The sequence below is a fragment of the Dermacentor andersoni genome, chromosome 4 (assembly GCF_023375885.2).
Source record: "Dermacentor andersoni chromosome 4, qqDerAnde1_hic_scaffold, whole genome shotgun sequence".
Classification (NCBI taxonomy): domain Eukaryota; kingdom Metazoa; phylum Arthropoda; class Arachnida; order Ixodida; family Ixodidae; genus Dermacentor; species Dermacentor andersoni.
In genome coordinates, this window is record NC_092817.1 from 181,593,687 (window position 1) to 181,617,823 (window position 24,137).

Consider the following 24,137-nt stretch of genomic DNA (forward strand, 5'->3'; position numbering starts at 1 on the left):
ACTACGTGGGACTAGCCGGGTGACGCGGTGTCTCCACTGCGTCTTCTCTGGAAATAGTAAAGTTATTTCACCCATTCACTCACTCACCTGTCGCACATGGGCATTCGAGGAAATATGCTTAACACTATTGAAAGCTGCTTGTCCAACGTGCTTTCCGAACCAGAATCGGTAGTGTATTGTCCCGTTCATTTGCGCAAGAATCTGGTGTTCCTCAACAAGGTGTGCTTACTGCACGCTCTTCATTGTTAATATGACCTCGCTCTTTGCATCGCTATCTCCAGCAATTATCTATTCTCTCAATGTAGATGACGTACAATTAGGCTTCAAATCTTGATACTTCGCACTTTATGAACCACAGCTACAGCAAGGCGTAAACAAAGTGTGTAAACCTGCAGAAGGAAATGGATTTCAACTTAACCCCAAGAAAAGTTTTTGTTTTCTTTTCATAAGAAAGCGAGGACTAGTTTCAGATCACAGTATAGAATGGTCTGGGCAGCGAATGCCTGTAAACAATGACCACTACATTTTAAGCATCGTGCTTGACGCAAAATTGACCTTCATTCCACATAATAAATATATCAATGCAAAATGCGCAATGACAATTAACATAATGAAAATTCATTCTCATACAACATTTTACTAAACGTCTACAGGAGCCTCGTTCGTTCACGTTTGGATTACGCTTCCATAGTATATCACTCTGCCTCGCACAGCGCGCTTAAGACGCTGGATCGCGTCACCATTTGGGTATTCGCCTTGCCACAGGCACCTTTGGAACAAGCCCTCTTCAGAGCCTATATGTTGAATCCAACAAATGGTCTCCTCACGTACAAAAAACTTAGATGTTTCACATATTTCCTCAAAGTACAGTCTAGCCCTCGACATGCTTGCTACACACGGGCTAACGATACGACAAGCGCTGCATTATTCTGTAATTGACCCTCAGTGTGAAAACGTTTTGCAAGTCCGTACAGAAAACGTAAGTGATGAAATGGGTGTCCATGCTACAACGGGTCTCTCCCCAGCTTTCCTACTTCATGGTCGTCAACCCAGTTCAAAGATAGATATTAGCAACTTCAGGTTGCATAAGCACATAGCGATTCAGGACAGTTTTCTTCCTCAAGCTCGCGAGAGAGTCTCGCAGAAACAGCGGCAAACTAAACGGCATGTAGACAAACGTAGAGGTGCTCAGGCAACTCGTATCAAGGTGGGAGACACCGTCAAAGTAAAACTTGCCAAGAAAGGATTTTTCAAGTACAGTAAACCTCGTACAGTGAAGGCCCAGGTAGGACCATCCACTTTTGTACTCAGTGATGGGAAGACGTGGAATGCGTCTAAGTTAACCACAGTAGTAGATAATTCAAAACATAGTACATTGTCCACAACTGATAAAGATTTTTTGTACTCATATTCAAACCTGGATAGTCATTCCGATGACTCGTCTGTCGTGACATCGTCCTTTCATAGGCATCAGTTAAGTAGTGCGTCTGACTGTATCACTTCCGAGTCTACACAATCAGCAATCGTTTCGGATTCCGTGGGGGAATCGGTAGCATCCCAGGACTTGGGACGTCGAGAGGAGCTTCCTGGGCAACCCTCTTCAGTTTTGAGTTACAACCACATTAAATTTTTCAACCAGGGGGAGGGAAATTGTAGTGGGACGACTAGGTCTTTAAAGTCGACCGATACGAGTCGCAACCCCCAAAGTTCTTCTGAGGTACGCACGCGTCCTCATCGTGACAAAAAATGGCCTCCGTGGCTTGATGATTATGTTTCTTGAATGTAGAGCGTATTGCCGTCTTCGAAATGCCACGGCTAGGGGCCTCGCTGTGACATTTAGGAGACAGTACAGATTTTTAGTTCACACAGGTATAAAATGTGTTCCTTGTTGCGGTGCAGTGAGTCTTGTGCCGTGTTCCTTGTCGGACTTTGAGTGACTGCCTGTGTTTTGGTGCCCAAGACTGGTGCGCGTGTATGTGAACTTGGGCGGGGAGGGACTGAATTTGTTGTGGACTTAAGTGCGTGCCTTGTGTGCGACAGGTGCGCGTGTGTGACCGTGGGGGGGAACGATCTGAAATTGGCTTTGCACCTAAGTGCGCGTCTTGTGTGCGAGTTTACCTGTATGCTTACTTTGTTTCCAGGGGGGATGATGTAGTATAGCGTCGCCCCCTGCCAGATCTCTGTGTTATCCTACATTTATGTTTCGTGATAGTTTGGCTAGATGGCGCACCCCCATTCTGTCATGTGACGAGCTGGGACCAATCAGGAGGTGTCATCTGGCGTGTGAAGTCCTTTTTAGTAATAAACAGCCGCGAGCCGGCTCAGTCCTTGTCCGGTTTTCATCAGGAGAAGTTGGCACCGTGTCTCCCTCTCTGCGTCGGCGCACGCCGCAGGCCAGGCCCCCGCTTGCCTGCCGCTGCCGACACAACAAAACGCAATCAAACGCTTTCTCCAAGTCAAGCTGGAGGATCGCTACTGCATTACACATGGCGTCACAACACTCCAACACACACTTCATCTTATGGATGTTAGTGAAAATGGTTCTACCGCGAATGCCACACGTCTGGTGTGGGCGGACTACTTCCTTAATAACTGACTGCACCCGCCGTGCCAGCACCTTCATCAATATTTTGTAGTCGCAGTTAGTAAGCGCTATGGGTCTGTAGGAGGAAAGTTGCTTGAGCTTTTCGGTCTCTTCTGTTTTCGGTATTAGTACTGTATGGGACTGGCGAAAGGATGGTGGAAGTATTTTCAGTTCGTATGCTTCATTGAAAACGGCGGTTAAGATAGGAGCTAGGTGGCATTTAAACGATTTGTAGCAAGCAGCACAAAGACCGTCTGGACCTGGCGACTTGCCAGTATTCAGGTCTTCGATGGCTTTCATCACTTAATGTTCTGTTAATGGTCGTTCTTAGGTTTCTTTAACCTCACTCGACAGCTATTTGATTCTCTGCAAAAATAATTTCTTGAAATCGTGCATGTTGACAGGCCTGAATGCAAAAAGGTTTTTGTAATGCTCAAAGAAAGCATGCCCTATATTATTGTTATCCGTTAATACCACCCCTTCATATTCGATAGCCTCAATCTGCTTACGTCTCGAGTGCTTTTTTTCTAGCCCCAGTGCTCTTTTCGTTGGCGTTTCCCCGCATGATAGCCTTTCTGCTCTAGCGCGCACTAGCGCACTTCGGAAGCGCTCTTCGTCGAACACCTCGAGCTTCTTCTTAACGGCGCGCATATCTTGTTGATATGCGCCAGGTTGGATGCATTCAAGCTTCCCCAATTTTTCCAGCAATGTTGTTCAATCCTTTTCTCTGGCTTTTTCTGCATATCGCAGTACGCTACTTCTTTCGATTGCCTTCAATTTAATGCTTTGCTTCAGCAATTCCCATTCCTCACCAAATTTCATAGAACTGCCTGTTCCAAAAGAATTCAGAGCAGCCACTGCCTTTTCGTTAAAAGATTCATCCCGTAACAGCTCTGCATTCAATTCCCATAGTTCCCAGACGAACTTGTTTCGTTCTTTCTTGCTGCCCACCGTGCATTTTACCAGGCAGTGGTCAGAATATGATATAGCCGTAACTGTATAGCACTGGCATTTTTCAACCCAATCATATGAAAGATAGATACGGTCTAAGCGTGCGTGACTTGTGCCCTGAAAGTGAGTGTACCTTACGTCTCCGTGAGCGCGAAAACACTCAGCGATATCTTCTAATACGAATTCATTCATGTGTAATCTGCGCTAGGATATCACTACTTTTCTCACAAACCACGCGATGCGTAGACCTATCCTCAGCGTTCAATACGCAGTTGAAGTCGCCTACACAGGCTATCATTTTTTGCACATGGAAATTATGCTTCAAACTCACAAAGAAATTTGCCCTCGTTTGCACACTATTAGGCGCATAAATGCAAAACACGCGCCATTGGACATTACGATAGCTGAAGTCACAAAAGACAAGTCGACCAGAAGTGCACGAGAAGTAACCATCTATGACAAGACCAGGGAGCTTCCTCACGAACAGCACACACGACGCTGAAGTCCCTAAGGCGTGGCTCACTACCGTATAGTAGTTATACGTGAACATTTGCACCATGCTCCCGGTCTTCTCCTCGCCGTCAACCTTGGTTCCTTGCACGGCTAAAACGTCGAGGTCGTGGTCCACTAGTAGTCCGTAAACCTGACTGTTTCTTTTCGGCGGCCAGAGCTCGAACGTTTAGCGTGCCGAGGCTAAGCGACGGGTTGGTAACCATTACTGATTTAAACGGGAGGGGTGAAGGCCCGGAGCATGGTGCTCACCTTAACGTCCAGCTGACCGCTAGACGCCTCCGTGGCCATCAGGTGGCCGTCGTCCGAGTTCGTCTTTGGTCGGCTTCGGGGTGAGCCTACGGTCAGCCTCCAGGTTCGGCTTAGGCTTGAGGGTGGAGCGTCTCCCTGGAAGCGTCTTAGCGGGCGGTGGCTCGGAGTCACCGCTGGCCTTTCCGTCGACTTTCTCCTCCTGCTGCAGGGACCTCTTCACCGGTGCCGAGACGCTTTCGACGCGGGCGCTAGCAGGGGTCGCGTTGTGGTTTTCCGCTGCCTCCGTAGTATCAGTAGCCGGCTGGCGGCTCTCATGTTCTTTCTGGGCCGCAATGACGCTGTCTAGTGTTGCTTCTGGCTCGTTTGGAGGAGGGACATTATTCGGTCCTCCTTTAGTCGGCGTCGTCATCCCGCTCGCTTCTGCCACCGCATTGCCGTTTCCAGCTCCCTTCGCCGCTTCCTCGGCCTCGGTCACGTCCATCATGTGGTCTGATGTCAACGGCTCGCTCTCCGCCTACCCCGCGGCTACTGCGTATGAACGCACACAGACCGCGTCATTGTGTCCGAAAAGCCTGCACCGGGAGCAACGGGGAACCGTACATTCTCGACGAACGTGACCAGAGCCCCGGCAGCACAGGCACTGCATGGGGCGACCTGGGGCTACGACCAGCGCAAGCTCACCGGCGACGCGGATCTGGTGGGGCAGGTCGTCGACTTTCAGTCCAGCCTTCAGCTGGAGCAGCACTGCTCGGGTCATCGAGCCCTTGTCGGAAACGCCGTCCACTCGCTAGCGCTTCCGGGTTACTTCCGTCACTTTGCCAAAGCAAGCGAGCGCAGTCTTTACGTCTTCATCATCCACACCATGAAGAAGCCAGTGAAGAAGAAGCTTCACCTGCTGTTCTTTAGGGTCGATGACCAGGCAGCGACGCCCATTGACCTGAAGATCCTTCAGTGCAGCAAGTTTTGGGCCGCCTCGGCTGTCTTCATCGTCACCGCCCATACGTGGTTGATTTGGTACACTCCATGGGCGACGATGCCAAAGAGCATACCAAGAGCTTGAAGCCTGTCCCGAAAATCCTCTACGCGAAACGGGCGAACACAAGTGTCGCCGTGCAAAAAAACTGTGTTTAACATGATGCGTCCTGTAGGTAGCCGAGGCAAAATAATCTGGAAATCCTTATCTTGCGCTGTCGAAAGCCTGTTGCCGCAGCTAACAGCCGCATATGCCGCTCCATTGGAGCCCATGATCCTACGATCTGTTTAACTCGGGAGCCGGAAGCAGAATGACAGGCGGGGATACTGGCACATGCGAGGTGCCAGCTAAAGCAGTATATACACGATCTGAAAAAAAAAGCAAAAGTGTTCACGCAATCTTACCCACAAGTGGGAAAAAATAGAGACAGCTACTGGGGTGGAGCATCGAGTGCGCCGCCGCGTGTGCCTACAAACAAGAAGGAAAAAAGGAACACTCCCCGTCGGGGAATCGAACCCCGGTCTCCCGCGTGACAGGCGGGGATACTGGCCACTATACTAACGAGGAGACATGCGAGGTGCCAGCTAAAGCAGTATATACACGATTTGAAAAAAAAAATTACGCAAAAGCGTTCGCGCAATCTTACCCACAAGTGGGAAAAAATAGATACAGCTACTGGGTGGAGTGTCGAGTGCGCCACCGCGTGCGCCTACAAACAAGAAGAAAAAAAGAAACACTTCCCGTCGGGGAATCGAACCCCGGTCTCACGCGTGACAGGCGGGGATACTGGCCACTATACTAACGAGGAGACACGCGAGGTGGCAGCTAAAGCAGTATATAGAGGAACTGAAAAAAAAAATATACGCAGTAGCGTTCGCGCAATCTTACCCACAAGTGGTAAAAAATAGATACAGCTACTGGGTGGAGTGTCAAGTGCGCCGCCACGTGCGCCTACAAACAAGAAGAAGAAACACTCCCCGTCGGGGAATCGAACCCCGGTCTCCCGCGTGACAGGCGGGGATACTGGCCACTATACTAACGAGGATTTTTTTTTCTTTATTTCCTGTTTTGAGAACTGTACATATAGGATATACAAAGCACGAATTCAATCTCTGAATTCAACATATGCAGTGATGTCAAAAAGAGGAACCGCTGCGCATTCAAATGTGGAGCTTAGTTAAAAATGCTTGATTATCACTAGCTGATCAAGGATAGGTAGCCAGTGTGGTGGCTCTGTTTGGGTTTTTAAGACTTCGCGCACATAAATAATATTGTCAATGAAATAGTCCCTGGCTGGTCTTGGATTCAGCTCCTCATTTCTTGCAGCCATCCTAGTCTTCCACCCGCTGTGCATACAGATGAGCATCACCATATCACATGGCACGCCCTCTATGTCAGTCACCGGCAAGAACTTAATACCAAAAGTGGTCAACGGCAAATCCTTCTTAATTGTTCGCTGGAGAATGTCCCACAGAAATACTGAATCCCAGCAGTCTAGGAATATGTGCTCTATTGTTTCTGGGTTTTGGCAAATGTTGCAGTTAACGCCCCAAGGAAGGAAGAATCCTTTCTCTTGGAGCCTCGGCTTGACAGGGAGCGTACCAGTGTGCAAACAAAAGAAAAATGATTTAGTGGTCGCCTTCACAGGCATCTTTTTCACCCGGTTCAATACGTCCTTCTCGCGTGCTAAGTTATACAGAGCTCGGTACACAGGCACTGGGCACATAATATCTAATAAGTCTTTATACAATCGTTTTCGTTTTGCAGTATGCAAGTAATCTGCGGAAGAATGTGCACTGAGGAGGCGATAAGCATTCACCACCTCTGACCAGAAGCCTTTGATCGCTTCCTTAGGTCCAGCATGTGACGTCACAATGTAATCGGGCAACGCATCACACAATCGCCATTGAATTACGGATCGCAAAAAACCATCTCTTTCGTCTCGTAAAAAGCAAAATCTTGAAACTACCTGCTTTAGGAATAAATAAAAGCCTCCTTTGCGCATGGGATGGAACAAATTTAAACGAGTTGTGCGCTCCCATGACGATCCCCATATATAAACAGCAAAAATTCGGTGCAATTTCTGCACGCATACTCTGGATATACATAAAACTTGCAGTAGGTAGAACAGCTTTGCTACCAGAAACAAATTACACACTGTTGCACGTCCGAACATAGACAGATTGTGACCACCCCACTTCACCGTCTGTGCTTTGACTCGTTCTATTTCACCTACCCAATGCGTTTTTGCATCGCGGTAGTGTTCCAATGGGACTCCTAGATATCGAGAGGGATTCTGGATGAATTTGATATTTTCCACATAAGCAGGCGTACTTTCCCATTCTCCGTGCCAAAAACCGATGCTTTTCTGCCAGCTTATGGCACTACCAGTAAGATTACAAAACATTTTCGCATCTTTGACTGCCTCAACAATGCTGTCTTGGTCGCCACAAAAAATTGCTATGTCATCAGCATATGACAGGATTTTAACTTCGTGCATATGCAGTCGGAATCCATTGATCTTCTCGTTGTGCAACACCTTTAAACAGAATGGCTCTAGAAATATGGCGAAAAGCAAGGGCGAGGCCGGGCATCCCTGACGTACACTCGACCGAACCGGTATACTAGCACTCAGCTTGTTAATTATGAGCCTTGCACTGCAGTCCGCGTATGCCATTCGCACCCCTTCTTGAATAACTTTTCCAATGTTGATGTGTTCGAGCAGAGCAAACAATATGCTGTGGGCAACCTTATCGAAGGCTTTCTCTAGGTCTAACTGTACCATGGCGACGTGTCCGAGGGTTACGTCACAGCACTCGAGAACGCTTCTCGCTGTGTGGATGTTGGTTAATATCGTTCTCCCCTTAACACCACATGTCTGATGTGGGCCAACCACAGAAGTAATAACTGACTGGAGCCTTTTGGCCAGGACCTTCATGTACACCTTATAATCAACGTTCATGAGACTAATTGGTCGATATGCTTCGACCGACTGCAACTTGGCAGGCTCATCAGTCTTTGGTATCAGGACGATATGGCTGGAACTGAAAGATGGAGGCAGGCGTTTAACTTCGGGCGCTTCAGTTATGATGTTGTAGAGTATTTCCGCCATTTGACGCTTGAAAAACTTGTAAAAGCTAGGCCCTAGGCCATCGGGCCCCGGAGCCTTTGTCTTACTAAGCTCATCGATTGCTCGTTCTAACTCTTCAATAATTATAGGTTTCTCGAGTTCCGTCTTCGTCCTGCAGTACTGGCACGAGTGGCAAAAGATGTGTCTTGAACTCCTCAGTTATTTCTACTTTACTGTTAAACAAGTTAGAATACCTTTCTTCGAATGCGCTTCGAATGATTTCTTGATCACGTGAAAGAACGCCGCGATAGCAAATTTCTTTGATTTGTTTCTTTGTCGCATATCTCTTTTCGTCTCCGAGTGCTCGTTTCGTCGGGGCTTCATCTAACCAGATGCGCTCGGCGCGTGATCTTATCAACGCTGCCTCGTATCTTTCAGTCTGAATGGCTTCCAGCTGCTCTTTTGTTTCTTTGATTTCAGTCGTAAAATGCCCAGGGACTGCGCTTTCAACATCTACAAGATACTTCAGCGTACTGTTTAGTTCTATTTCTCGCTGTTTAGCCTGGCGGCTTAAAACACACGCCCTTTGAATTGCCAAACTTTTCACCTTGCTTTTAAATTGATCCCACGCATAGAACCATTTTTTAGGTTCTCTCGCACGCGATTCTTTAATTTTTTCCGTTACTTCGTCCACGAATCTTTCGTCCTGTAGCAACTTGTCATTGAGCTTCCACAGCTGCCAATTAAAATGGTACTCCTTCACTTTTGATCCAATTGTGAACATCACTAAACTGTGGTCGCTAAAGCTGACATGTTTAACCGTGTATTGATTAAAAGTCGGTACCAGTTCCACGGACACATATGCCCTGTCGACCCTTGCGTGACTCCGCCCTTGAAAATGAGTGAACATTACTTGGTGTTCACGTAGTACATCACCCACATCAACAAGGTCATACTCTTGAACGGTGGATCGGAGCATTTCTGCACTCTTGTCGTTCATGAACACATATTTAGATGTGTCCTCGGGCAAATATACACAATTAAAATCACCTAATAAAAGAATTCTCCTATCACAATTTATGAAGGTGGCCATATATTCAAAAAACACTTTTCGCTCACTTGCTTTGTTCGGGGCGTAAATACAGATAATTCTCCAGTCTACTTCATTGCAAGATAGGTCACACATAACTAATCGGCCATTATCGAGCGCTACTACAGTTTCTTCAATAATACCGACAGTGTTACGCAGAAAAATAACAAATCCTCCAGACTTCCCATTAGCATGACTAACACAAACATTGTAATTTGATTTAAACATTTCAACCATTCTATCCGTCTGTTCCTCACCTTCAATTTTTGTCTCCTGAACTGCAAGAATATCAATGTCATGGTCAATTAATAGCCTTTTAAGCTGAGCTTGCCGCTTTCTCGTCGACAGGCCACGCACATTGAGTGTCCCTATTTTTGAGCCATGTTTAGAAAGCTGAGGGACAGACGGACTACTTGGCGCCTGATGCAAGTTTACTGGTAACGGACTTACAGCCCTGGACTGGACGACATCGTTAAATGGCTCCGCCACACTGTTCGAAGCCCTCGCGTCTTCCTTGTCGGCACACATCATGGAAACTGCAACGTACACGTCCACCCTCAGTTCATTCGTTCCTTACTACAAACCAGCGGGCCCCCTATGGGAGGGGCACTGCTGGCGGTGTCCTCTTGTCCGGTGGCGCGTTCGGTTTGGGTTTCAGCGAAAGCCGCCGAGAGGTGGTAGTCTTGGCAGGCGGTCCTTCAGCTGCACTCCGGTCTTCTCCTTTTCCAGCCTTTCCAACGCTTTCATCTCGTGGTCTTTTTGAGACCGCGGTTGAATGGCCGCTATTCACCGCCTCTGCGCCGCCCCCGACGATTCCAGGGCTCTCGTCCATGGTCTTCTCGGCGGTTCCGAGCACAGCTTCGCCTTCTTCGCTGCTTTCTGTCGCCTGCTTCTGTGCCATCTTGTCTTCTTTGCTGGCTTCCTCCGGCTGCTCTTTGTCATGGCTCGTAGCGGCTGGCGCCTCGTCAGAGTTAGGCTGGACCTCGCCCTGCCCAGCTGTGTCCTCTGCGTCAGCTTGATCCATTAGGTGTTCGTTTATCACGTCGCTCTTGCCAAACCCTGTCACATTAACGTAACTTCGCACGCACTGGGTATCTTCGTGGCCGAAGCGACGACAGATCCCGCAACGTGGAACGCGGCGCTCGCGCCGTATATGACCGGTGCCGTGACACCGGAGGCAAAGCGGTGCTCTGCCAGGCACCAACACGAGTGCGTGGTCCTCGCCGACACGTAGCTGATGCGGAAGATCTTCTGTGGTAAGGCCAGGTTTCAAGCATAAAGACACGAGTCTTGTGTGCGACCCTTTGTCACTGCATCCGGCTACACGCCACTTTTCCTTTGACATCTTGGTCACTGTTCCGAAGGGTACCAGCGCCGCTCGCACGTCCTCATCTGGTGTTGTGTGCAGCAGCCAGTAAAGCTTCATGCGTACGTCTTGGTTGCGTGGGCCAATCACCAAACATCGCTCACCCTTCACAGTTAACGCTTCCGTAGTCAGCAACTTCTGCTTTCCTTTTTCATCTTTGAAGGTACTAGCCCATACGTGATTCATTTGATAGGCTCCTAAAGCCAACACTTCCGGCATCAACTGCAGACGGGCTAGCGCGTCTCGAAAATGTTCTACGCGATAGGGCCTCGCCTTGACATCCCCGTGCAAAAAGACGGTATTAGAGACGGTCGTACCTTTCGGCAATTGCGGCAAAATAATCCGGTACTCCTGTGTAGCAGCATCCATAAACCTGATACCGCGGCCCTTTTGGGCCGCAAACACCGCCCTTGCGGGAGCTGACATTCCGCGTCCGCACGCTGTGGTGGCCGGAAGTGGAATCTATACTAACGAGGAGACATGCGAGGCGTCAGCTAAAGCAGTATATAGAGGAACTGAAAAAAAAAAATACGCAAGAGCGTTCGCGCAATCTTACCCACAAATGGAAAAATATAGATACAGCTACTGGGGTGGAGTGTCGAGTGCGCCGCCGCGTGCGCCTACAAACAAGAAAAAAATAAACACTCCCCGTCGGGGAATCGAACCCCGGTCTCCCGCGTGACAGGCGGGGATACTGGCCACTATACTAACGAGGACTTTTTTTTTCTTTATTTCCAGACAATCAACAAATACATCAATACGTACTGCTCCCAACATCTGACAATATTCACTTTCCCACCGCTGCGCTTGAAGCTTGCGGTTGAGATTACAAAACTTTCATTTTGGCAAGGGCATCCATCAATGACAACAGATCATCGTCATACGCTAACTTCTGAAAAACTTCCCGCAGTTTACTGATATTCTCAGCAAAATACGAGTTTACTGTTCTCACATTTATATCACAATTCCTTACAGCCATGCGGTTTCTCCAGATACTGTGAAGGCCGAGAAGAAAGAACATGTCATAAGGTGTACTGTCTTGCACTGTGGATAGCTAACGGATACCATGCGCTGTTAACGGCAATTCTTTTTTAATAGTTCTTTGCATAATATCCCAAAAGAAGACAGCACTCCAACAGTCCAGAAAAACGTGTTCTATAGTTTCTGGTTTCTTGCAAATCAAACAGTTAGTCCGCCATGGTAAATAGTCCCCTCTTTCTTCTAGCCATGTTTTTACAGGCAAGGTATTAGTATGTAGTTTAAAAAAGAATGTTTTCACTCCCCCTGGTACAATCATTCGTTTCACACGTTTTAGGACATCTTTCCCTTGGCCTTCGCGGTACATTAATCGATATAATGGTTCTGGGAACATAATATCTATTAAATCCGAGCTTATCCGCTTACGACTGACTGCAGCCAAATATTCTATGGAAAAGTGGTGGTTTAAAAATCTAAATGCTACGACCACCTCACGTAAAAATTTACTCGTTGCGTAACACCCACCCTCCCTCATCGAGACAACAAAGTTAGGTAAGACATTGCTCAATCGGATTTGAATAACTGTTCGTAAGAAAGGATTTGTCGTGTCTCGTAAGAACAAAAATCTAGAAATCAGTTGCTTTAAGTATAAATTTGGTAATGACAAGCCCCCCTGACCCAACTTGCGAAACAAGTTGTTCCTGCTTGCTCTTTCATATTCAGACTGCCACACAAAAACAGCAAATACTCTATGGAATTTCTTGAGGTTGAATCGGGAACAACTCAGGACTTGCATGAGATACCACAGCTTGCTCACCAAGAAGATTCTGCAGATAGCCGCACGTGCAAATATAGAGAGGTCACGTCCGGCCCACTTATCAGTCTGAGCTTTTAATTCCTGGACTTTGCCATTCCATAAGTCTTTAGTGTCTCGATGTGTACCTAATGGTACACCAAGGTAAATCCCAGGCGTGAGCTTCCACTGCATACCTTCAAAAACACGCGGCGTTGTTTGCCACCGGCCTTGCCACAAGCCGACACACTTATTCAGGTTTATATTGCTGTCCGTCATGTCACAAAACTCACGCATAATTGTCATGGCAGCTCGAACACTCTCCTTATCGTCACAGAAAACAACAACATCATCAGCGTAAGCTAATAAACCTACCTCACATCCTTCTAGGCTGAATCCTCGCACGTCCGGACTATCAATAATTCTTTTACAGAGAGCCTCTAGATATATTGTGAACAAAAGAGGTGACAGGGGACACCCCTGACGAACAGAGGAACGCACTTCAATCCTTTCAGTTAGCTTATGGTTGACAATGAGGTTAGTTGTACAATTACTGTATGCCATTTTAACTCCCTCTGTTATCCGTGATCCAACACCGACATAGCCAAGAATCGTAAACAGGAGATTGTGACATACTCTGTCAAACGCCTTTTCTAGATCAATTTGTAACATAGCGACTTTCCTAAAATCTGCATCACAAGTTTCAAGAATGCTGCGAGCCACATGGATATTAGTAAATATAGACCTCCCTCTTATCCCGCAGGTCTGATGCGGTCCTACTATAGCACCGATAACCCCTTGTAGTCTCCGCGCAAATATCTTCATTAAAACTTTATAATCTACGTTTGTCAGCGTAATTGGCCTGTAGCCTGTTACTTTGTTAAGTTTATTTGCGTCATCGCTTTTTGGTATCAAGACTGTATACGCCCTTTTAAAGGACGGTGGCAAACGACCTTTTTGATACGCCTCCATAAAAACACGCTCTAATAAGATGGCTATCTTCGAGCAAAAGGCTTTGTAAAAAACTGCTGTTAGGCCATCAGGTCCTGGCGATTTTCCAGGGTTAAGGTCTTCAATGGCCGTTTCGATCTCCTTCGCTGTGATATCTTCTGATAATCTATCTGTTTCTTCGGCGTCTAACCTAGGTAGAGTGGTTAGAAAATGGCTTTCATACCCAGCCTTGCTCGGTATTCTACACTTGAATAGCTCCCTGTAATATTCCGTAAACGCATAATTGATTTCTTCGGCATCTCTAGATATTTTCCCTTTGTATTCAATCTCAACTATTTCGTTTCTCTTCGCATACTTTTTCTCAGTTCCCAATGCACGCTTTGTTGGCATTTTATCAGCCAAGATCTTCCCATTCGTGCGCGAATAAGTGCGCCACGGTATTTTTCCGCGTCGATAGCCTCAATTTTACTCTTTGTTTCCCTTATTTCTTCCATAAAGGTGCCTGGCGCTGCAGTTTCGGCATCCACAAATTCCAGAAGCATTTTTTTAAGGTTATTTTCCTCTTGGCGCTCTTTAAAACGCATTTCTACTGCTCGCTCTATGGCATTCCTTTTTACGACTTCTTTAAATCGCTCCCATCGCTCACCCCATCCTTTTTCACAGTCATTATTTGCTTTGGCAATTTCTGTGCGTACACTTTCTAGAAATTGGTCGTCCTTTAAGAGTTTCGCGTTTAATTTCCATGTTTCCCATTTCATTCTAGGTTTTGCGGTGATCTTTTTCCCTATCGTGAAGGCTACTAAACAATGGTCGCTAAATGTTATGTTCAGCACCTTGTAGTCATCGCACATTGTGGCGATTTCTTGCGAAAGATAAGCTCTGTCTAACCTTGCATGGCTATTGCCTTGAAAATGAGTATAATGCCGATTATTGCCTCCTTTCGCGTAATGTGCAATGTCTTCCAACAGAGCTATTCCAATGGCCCCCCTCAGAAAAACAGCGCTCTTATCAGCCCAGTATCCATCACTCGAACGATCGTCCGAGCTCAAAACGCGATTGAAATCTCCTAACACTATCAAACATCTGTCTGTATTCAGATAGTGCGATATTTCTTGAAAGAAACTTAGCCGGTCATTCAATTTCGTTGGTGCATACACACATAATATTCGGTATTTTATGTTGCAATATACAAAATTGCACAGCACGAATCGACCACCCTGACAACTTATAACTGTTTCCTCAACTATACCCAAACCTTTCTTAATAAACATACAGCAACCGGCCGTTGTGCCAACAGCATGACTAATGCATACAGTATAGCGGTCACTAAACTGTGCAACCATACTATCAGTCTGACTCTCACTCTCTATTTTAGTCTCTTGAATCGCCAATATATCTAAATCTTCTTCCAACATTACGCGTCGGAGCTGACGCTGCCGCCGTCTCGCCCTAAAACCTCTAACGTTGAGGGTTCCCACGCGCAATGGAGCTAACGACATAGCCATTTCAAAGAGCAAGAGCAAAACAACAGTAAGGCCCCCAGCAAATAGCAACCCTCACAAACTGAGCGTCCCTGTCGGCACGACAGCTTCAACGGGCACCCGTGACACCAGTCGCGTTGGTCACTGCGTCGCGGTGGGGCGGACTTCCCTTTCTTGGCCCGGGTCGACCGGACCACCATCCACTGCGGCTCCAGGCGCTGAACACTGTCAGCCGGCGTCTCCTCTTCTGGAGCATCGCTTCGGTGCCTCTTGGAAGGCACGGCTGGCTCCTCAGTGACCATTTCATCCGGCGTCTCATATGGCGTCTCTGGCTCCGCGTCAATCTCCACGTTAAACGCGTCACACCCGTGGTCCGTTTCTGCGGGCGCAGGCGGTGTCTTCTCTTCTTCATTCCTTCTTCTTTCTCTCTGCTTTCTTCCTGCTGTGGCGTCCTGTGTCGACGCGGATGGCGTTGCCACCTTTTTTGCGACACTTGCCACCTGTTGAGCCGGCGTTTCCGAGGACGCTGTCGGTTTCTCCGTTACCTCCTCTTCCATCAATTCGAGACCTTCGTCGTCGGGTTGCGTGCTGCCAGTAACTCTTGCATACGTACGTACGCAATCATGTGCTTCATGGCCGAATTCCCGGCACTCAGAACACCTTGGCACTCTGCAGTCTCTTCTAATGTGTCCTTTGCGTCGACACCGCAAGCAAATCGGAGCTCTGCCGGGGACGACAACCAGCACAGAGCCACCAAATATCTTGAACAAATGGGGCAGAGCGTCCGGTGTTAAGTTCTCTCGGAGCGTCATCCGCACAATACGCGTGGTAGACTCAGCTTGTTCGAAGCCCCTCACCTTCCAATCTTCTTGTCTTACTTCTTTCACTTCGCCATAGCGGTCGAAAGCCTTCTTCAATGCTTCCCCGGTAACGTGGAATGGAACCCAGTGCACTTTGAGTGTGATGTCTTGTTGCACTGGGTCAATGACGGCGCAAAAGCGCCCCTTTTACCTCCAGGCCTCCCGCTCTAACCAGCACTTGCTTCACCTCTGGAGTTCGTAGCTTGATGAGCCACACATGCGTCATTTGGAAGGGCCCAATACCGGTCACGTCTTTCAATACACCGAGTTCCTGCAGCGGGTCACGGAAGTCTTCGAGGCGGTATGGTCTCCCGGCAACGTCACAATGTAAGAACAGACACTCCTTCATAGTTTCGCCTGATGGCAAAGTCGGTAGTACATACCGATAGCCCGGTGGGGCGACAGAAGACCTGTTACCACGGCCAGACGTGGCCGCTGTAACCGCTCTTGCAGAGCTCGACATCTTGCGTCCGAACGCGTCCGTGTCCAGAGGCAGAGTGCTATACTAACGAGGACACATGCGAGGCGTCAGCTAAAGCAGTATATAGACGACTTGAAAAAAAAAAAAAATACGCAAAAGCGTTCGCGCAATCTTACCCACAAGTGGGAAAAAATAGATACGAGCTACTGGGGTGCAGTGTCGAGTGCGCCGCCGCGTGCGCCTACAAACAAGAAGGAAAAAAGAAACACTCCCCGTCGGGGAATCGAACCCCGGTCTCCCGCGTGACAGGCGGGGATACTGGCCACTATACTAACGAGGTTTTTTTTTTTTTTTCTTTATTTCCAGCTTGGCTACAAGCCTCAAAAGTGTTTGTGATCATAGATCACACCCGTTTTATATGTGTCAAAGTATCAAGCATTGACACCACATCTTCATCGCAGTCATTCACCTTGTACACGTCACGCACCTTCACAACCATTTCCACAAAATATTCATACACAGTTCGGCCTTTCACATCGCAATGTCTATATGCCAACAGACTACGCCATACTGCGTGTAGTCCAAGTAAAAAGATAACATCCATCTGTTCAAAATTGCGTTCAGGGGGTAAAAAACGAATGCCATGTGGATTGAGGGGTAGGTCTATCTTTAACGTTCTCTGTAATATGTCCCAAAAGAATATGGCATTATTACAATCGATGAAAACATGTTCAATCGTTTCAGCTTTGTTGCACAGAAAGCATCTGCTTCCCCATGGCACATACATCCCTCTTTCCTCTAGCCACGTTTTAACAGGCAAGGTTCCCGTGTGAAGCTTGAAGAAGAATGTTTTAACGTTCGCCGGTATACACATATTTTTAACCCTTTTAAGTACGTCTTGCCCAGGCCCTTGTTGAAAAATTAACCGATATAATGGAACAGGGAACACACTTTCAATGAGATCCTTCATAAGACGCTTTCTTTTTACATTGGAGAGGTACTCAAGGGAAAATCTCGCCCTAAGGAAACGATAGGACGTTACAACTTCACGCAAGAACCTTGAAATTGTGTAGTGAGGGCCAATGGCTGAAGAAACAAAAAAATCAGGCATAGAAACTGTTAACATGGTTTGAAAAAAACAACAAAGAAACGGGTCTCTTTCGTCCCTTATCAATATGAAACGTGATACAACTTGCTGAAGAAACAAGTGGCACACCGACAGACCACCTTTCTTTACTCGACGAAACAAATTTGACCTTGATGTTCGCTCCCACGTAGAACACCAGATAAACGTGGCAAATATTCGGTGAAATTTTTGAATGTGCCTACGTGTACAATACAGTGCCTGCAGAAGATACATAATTTTCGCAACGAGAAAAACGTTACAAATAGTGGCACGTGCAAAAATCGACAACTCACGGCCACCCCATGCTTCGGCCATCGCACGCATTTCATCCGTTTTTTCGAGCCAAAGTGACTCGTTCTCACGATACCCATCCAAAGGTACCCCCAGGTAAGTGCTAGGTGTCGTGAGCCACCGAATATTTTCAAAAACACAGGGCGTGGCATTCCAATGGCCATGCCAGAGACCAATACTCTTTTGCTTATTGATTTCACTGCCGCTTTTCTCGCAAAACCTTTCAGTAATTCTTAATAATGAGCTAACACTCTCCCTATCTGCAGCAAATAGGGCAACGTCATCGGCAAAAGCTAGAACACGAACTTCACAGGACTGTATCTTAAACCCCCTGATTTCTGTACTATTAACTATTTTTCTACAAAGCGGTTCCAAAAATAAAGCAAAAAGTAAAGGACTTAACGGGCAACCCTGTCGAACGGAAGAAAGTACTTGTATGCGTTGTGATAGTTCACCATTAACAATTAAATTGGTACATGAGCTTTGATATGCCATTTTGATGCCTTTACACATGACGGAACCAAGCCCTACATAATTAATTAATAACAAGAGAACAGTATGTGGTACCATATCAAAAGCCTTAGCTAGATCTATTTGCAGCATCGCTACCTTGAGGAGAGCGCTATCGCAATATTCTAAAATGCTTCTAGCTGTATGAATATTTGTAAATATTTTCCTACCTCTGATGCCGCATGTCTGATGCGGCCCAACTAACTTCCGTATAACTCCCTGCAGCCTTGCTGCAAGAACTTTCATGAAAACCTTGTAGTCAACATTAGTCAACGTAATTGGCCTGTATCCCGTTACATTACGTAGTATATTTTTTTCTTTGCCTTTTGGGATAAGTACTGTGTGCGCACGATTGAACGATGGTGGTAAAGTCCCCCGCTCGAGTGCCTCTGAAAATACTTCATGCAATGCTGTTGCCATGTCCGTCTTGAACGCCTTGTAAAATGCCGCGGTAATCCCATCCGGACCAGGAGATTTGCCCGAGCTTAGTTCCTCAATAGCCCTCTCAATCTCTTCCATACTAATATTCATTTCTAATAAATTCGTTTCCTCTTTGCCTAGCGTCGGCATTTCTGCCAGAAAGTCATCCTCGTAGCCCGGTGCCTTTGGCTCACGACACGCAAACAAATCTCTATAGTAACTTTCAAATGCCGTCATGATAACTTTCTGTTCTCTGAATATCCTACCATTATATTCTATTTCCAATATTTCATTTCCTCGAGCGTACACCTTTTCATCTGACAAAGCTCGCTTTGTAGGTACTTCCCCCGCGAGGTATTTTTCGGCTCGTGCTCGTATAATTGCACCTCTGTATTTATCCTCCTCTAAGCTTTCTAGTTTGTTTTAATAACTTGCAGTTCTTGAGTCACCAAACCCGGATTAGCTGTTTCGATTCGCACCAAGTCTTCGAGCTCCTGCCGCAACATCTGTTCATGTTTTTGAGCCTGATACTTCATATGCCCACCTCTTTCTATTGCGTTCAATTTTACCCTTTGTTTAAATAACTCCCATTTTTCTGCGGCACTGCCTAGTGTGTCATTAAAAAATTGATGTATTTCTTTTTTTGTTTCATCTATTAACACGTCATCCTTGAGAAGCTTGGCATTCAATTTCCATCTTTCCCATTCAAGCTTCCTTTTTTGCTTTTGGCCGATCTCGATGGTCACTAAACAATGATCACTGAAAGAAACAGCATCAACATCGTAGTTCTGACACAAAGGCGCAATCTCCGAACACACATACACTCGATCTAGTCGTGCATGGCTGGTGCCTTGAAAGTGTGTGAAATGCTGACGACTTCCATCTCTTGCGAACTGTGCCACATCATTTAAAGAGAATTTGCTCACGCATTCTTTAAGATACGCAGCACTTTCTTCATTTACACTAGCAGTGGTTGAACGGTCTTCCTGATTAAGGACACAATTGTAGTCACCCAACACAATCAAACACCTCTCACAATCAAAATACATACTCAATTCGCGAAAGAACAAACATCTTTCATGCGGCTTTGTAGGTGCATAGACACAAATAAATCTAAATTTCGCTTCCCCGTAAGAAAGATCGCACAAAACAAAGCGTCCTTGCAAGCAACTTGTAACCGTTTCAACGACAATTCCAATTGAATTTTTAACAAACAACATACACCCGGCTGATGTTCCCACCGCATGGCTCACGCATACATTATACCTCAAAGAAAATTTTGCTACTAAGCCTTCGGTCGCCTCCTCTCTGCTAACCTTCGTCTCCTGGACCGCAAGCAAATCTAGGTCTCTTTCTTGCATTATGCGTTTGACTTGATATTGCTTGCGACTAGCCCCTAGACCCCGTACATTGAGCGTACCGACGCGTCTAATCATGGTGATTGTAAGCGCGAACCACCAGTACAACGCTAACCGTGGTTCTACCTTGCAGTGGGAATACCAGGGTATTACTTATCGCGTCCCTGACCCCGAACCGGCGACGATGACGCCGACCGGACTTCGGGGACATATTTTTTACCCTTGGCGCCAGCAACGGGGTGCCACTGACGCTCCAGGCGTTTAACCTTGCGTTCGGTGCTGTCCTCCGTCAACTTCGGAATGCCTGTTCTGGGACGCTTCCCGCGTCCCGCGGTCGCCCCTGTAGCGTCTGCTTGATATTCGGCCGTAGTGATCTCGGTGCTGTCGCTCATGTCTTCCTCTTCACTTGCTTGACTTAAGGGCAGTGACTCTTGCGTGCAGCCTATTTCGGCGCTTTCCTCAGTTGCCTTCGTCAAGTCCCGACTGTCAGGTGTCGTCCCTCCAGTTTTCTCGGCGTCAGTCTCCCGGGCCTTGTCTTCGCATTCCTTGGTGTTGCTGTTCGGGGCAGACTTTTCGGCCTCCTCCGCGTCCATTATGTTCTCTTGTACTTCTTCTGTTGGGAGAACCGTTTTAGTTACTCTGGCGTAGCTCCTTGCACAATCATTACTTTCGTGTCCGAACGCCCGGCACACACCACAACGTGGCGTCTGGCAGTCCCGTCGAATGTGTCCTTGCCTGCGGCACCTCAAACATAGCGGGGACCGGCCCGGGGCCACAAGAAGGACGGTGCCACTTCCCAACTTGAAAAGATGAGGCAGGTCATCAAGCTCAACACCTTCCTTAAGTCTCATTCGCACGACTCTCGTCGTGGATGTTGCATGTTCAAAACCGGCGACGGACCAGTTGTCGTTCGACACGTCAAGGACGTCACCAAAGCTGCTCAACGCTTGCCGAAAGCTCTCACTTTGACAGCAAAGTCGACCCAGTGCACTTTCACGGTGACGTCTTGTTGGACGGGGTCAATGACAGCGCAGAAGCCGCCCTTGACCTGAAGACCGCCCGTTTTCACCAGAGCATCCTTGTCCACCTTGCTGCGCAACTTGACTAGCCAGACGTGATTCATCTGGTAGGCTCCAATACCCGTGATGTTCTTGATGATACCAGCGTCCTCCAATGGCTCGCGAAAATCTTCCAGCCGATATAGTCTTCTTGCCAGGTCCCCGTGCAAAAAAACGCATTGCTGCATGCTCTCGCCTGAAGGCAATGTCGGCAGCAACATCCTATAATCCGAGGGTGCAGAAGAAAACCTGTCACCGCGGCCAACGGCGGCCGCCAAAGAACCTCGCACGGAGCGAGCCATCACGCGTCCTTCCTCCTCGAAAGCCGAACGCGGAGTCTGTATACTAACGAGGAGACATGCGAGGCGTCAGCTAAAGCAGTATATAGAGGAACTGAAAAAAAAAATACGCAAAAGCGTTCGCGCAATCTTACCCACAAGTGGGAAAAAATAGATACGAGCTACTGGGGTGCAGTGTCGAGTGCGCCGCCGCGTGCGCCTACAAACAAGAAGGAAAAAAGAAACACTCCCCGTCGGGGAATCGAACCCCGGTCTCCCGCGTGACAGGCGGGGATACTGGCCACTATACTAACGAGGAGACATGCGAGGCGTCAGCTAAAGCAGTATATAGAGGAACTGAAAAAAAAAAAATACGCAAAAGCGTTCGCGCAATCTTACCCACAAGTGGGAAAAAATAGATACGAGCTACTGGGGTGCAGTGTCGAGTGCGCCGCCGCGTGCGCCTACAAACAAGAAGGAAAAAAGAAACACTCCCCGTCGGGGAATCGAACCCCGGTCTCCCGCGTGACAGGCGGGGATACTGGCCACTATACTAACGAGGAGACATGCGAGGCGTCAGCTAAAGCAGTATATAGAGGAACTGAAAAAAAAAAAATACGCAAAAGCGTTCGCGCAATCTTACCCACAAGTGGGAAAAAATAGATACGAGCTACTGGGGTGCAGTGTCGAGTGCGCCGCCGCGTGCGCCTACAAACAAGAAGGAAAAAAGAAACACTCCCCGTCGGGGAATCGAACCCCGGTCTGCCGCGTGACAGGCGGGGATACTGGCCACTATACTAACGAGGAGACATGCGAGGCGTCAGCTAAAGCAGTATATAGAGGAATTGAAAAAAAAAATACGCAAAAGCGTTCGCGCAATCTTACCCACAAGTGGGAAAAAATAGATACGAGCTACTGGGGTGCAGTGTCGAGTGCGCCGCCGCGTGCGCCTACAAACAAGAAGGAAAAAAGAAACACTCCCCGTCGGGGAATCGAACCCCGGTCTCCCGCGTGACAGGCGGGGATACTGGCCACTATACTAAGGAGGAGACTTTTTTTTTTTCTTTATTTCCAATGTGACAAAACAAAACAGAGAAACCAACACAAAAATGTTAAAAGCGCCAACCAGTAGCTTGTTGACGCGACATTGCTAAAAACGTTTTAATGACACTAGGTCATTAAGTACAGGATACCATGTTGGCTGTTCGTCCTGGGATTGGTACACATCTCGGATATAGGCAATACTTTCAATGAAGTTTTCTCTTACCGATCTTACAATAGGATCTGCATGTCTGACAGCCATTCTTGTTTTCCACATGCTATGCATGCTTAATACCATGAACATGTCATAGGGCACACCCCCGTCATTGTTAACCGCAAGAAAGCTAATTCCATATGGTGTGAGGGGCAAATCTTTTTTCAGCGTTCTCTGGAGGACGTCCCAATGAAAAATTGAATCTAAACAGTCTAGGAATATATGTGTTACTGTTTCTGGCTTGCGGCATAAAATGCAGTCAACTGACCAGGGAAGAAAAAGGCCTTTTTCCTGCAGCCAGGGTTTGACTGGGAGCGTGCCACTATGGAGTTGAAAAAAGAAAGTTTTCACAGACGACCGAACCGGCATTTTTTTAACTCTCTTTAAGACATCCTTACCCGGACCGGCAGAAAAAATGGCTCGATATAAAGGTACTGGAAGCATCACATCACGGAGATCTTTGTACAATTGTTTCTTTGATACTATAATGAGATAATCAAACGAGAAACGTACTCGAAGAATCTTGAAAGCACTTACAACTTCGCGTAGATACCCGCACATGCCACTTCCAGTAACGCCACACGATGACACAATAAACTCAGGGAGAGCATTCTGCAGTCTCACTTGAAGCACTGCTCGCAAAAATGGGTCATGCTGGTCCCGCAAGAAAATAAACCTTGAGACAATCTGCCTCAGAAAAAGATGAGCTAAGCCAAGCCCTCCTGCTTTCAGGGAGTGAAATAAGTTGAGACGACTTGTGCGTTCCCATGTTGAATTCCATACAAACAATGCAAGAATTCTATGCAATTTCTGCGCACTAGTTCGTGACATAGCGAGCACCTGCAACACATACCAAATTCGCGCAACAAGGAACGTATTGCAAATAGTTGACCGGGTAAATATGGATAAATTTTTTCCGCCCCATTTTGTAGTTTTATGGCGCATTTTCTCAGCTTCTTCTCTCCAGTATTCTGAAGGCTCATCATACCAGTTTAGAGGTGCTCCTAGATATTTTGTAGGAGAGACTGTCCACTGTAAATTTCCAAAGACATTGGGCTTCTCATCCCAGCTGCCATGCCAAAAACCGGCGCACTTCTCCCAGTTAACAGCGCTTCCAGACACTTTGCAATACATTCGAGCTTGTTTAACAGTTTCACGAACACTTTCTTTATCCCCACAAAAGACGGCTACATCATCTGCATATGAGAGAATTTTGACTTCACTGGCCATTAAACGAAAACCGCGTATTTTCTCATTGTGTATAATTTTCAAGCAAAAAGGTTCCAAGTAAATTGCGAAGAGAAGTGACGAAGCCGGGCATCCTTGTTTTATGCTTCTACATAAGTTAATATTACCAGAGAGTTGTTTATTCACTAATAAGTTCGTGCTACACCCTTTGTAAGACAGTTTTAAGCCTTCTAATATAATGTTTCCAACATTCACGTGCTCTAGAATAGAAAAGAGCACACTGTGCACAACACGGTCGAAGGCCTTCTCCATGTCCAGTTGCATCATAGCAACTCTTCCTTCCCAGGCATCGCAACACTCCAGAATACTTCGT

General features: G+C 47.1%; 6 non-coding genes across 6 annotated transcripts; all 6 read right to left on the reverse strand.

Annotated features, from left to right (window-relative positions):
- Positions 1–5,765: 5,765 nt before the first annotated feature.
- On the reverse strand, positions 5,766–5,837 carry TRNAD-GUC (transfer RNA aspartic acid (anticodon GUC)). Its single transcript has one exon. It is a non-coding gene; the product is annotated as a tRNA-Asp (tRNA).
- Positions 5,838–6,243: 406 nt separating this feature from the next.
- Positions 6,244–6,315, reverse strand: TRNAD-GUC (transfer RNA aspartic acid (anticodon GUC)). Its single transcript has one exon. It is a non-coding gene; the product is annotated as a tRNA-Asp (tRNA).
- A 5,125-nt stretch (positions 6,316–11,440) lies between these two features.
- On the reverse strand, positions 11,441–11,512 carry TRNAD-GUC (transfer RNA aspartic acid (anticodon GUC)). Its single transcript has one exon. It is a non-coding gene; the product is annotated as a tRNA-Asp (tRNA).
- Positions 11,513–16,548: 5,036 nt separating this feature from the next.
- On the reverse strand, positions 16,549–16,620 carry TRNAD-GUC (transfer RNA aspartic acid (anticodon GUC)). The gene has a single exon. It is a non-coding gene; the product is annotated as a tRNA-Asp (tRNA).
- A 4,948-nt stretch (positions 16,621–21,568) lies between these two features.
- Positions 21,569–21,640, reverse strand: TRNAD-GUC (transfer RNA aspartic acid (anticodon GUC)). The gene has a single exon. It is a non-coding gene; the product is annotated as a tRNA-Asp (tRNA).
- Positions 21,641–21,812: 172 nt separating this feature from the next.
- TRNAD-GUC (transfer RNA aspartic acid (anticodon GUC)) lies at positions 21,813–21,884 on the reverse strand. Its single transcript has one exon. It is a non-coding gene; the product is annotated as a tRNA-Asp (tRNA).
- Positions 21,885–24,137: the final 2,253 nt, after the last annotated feature.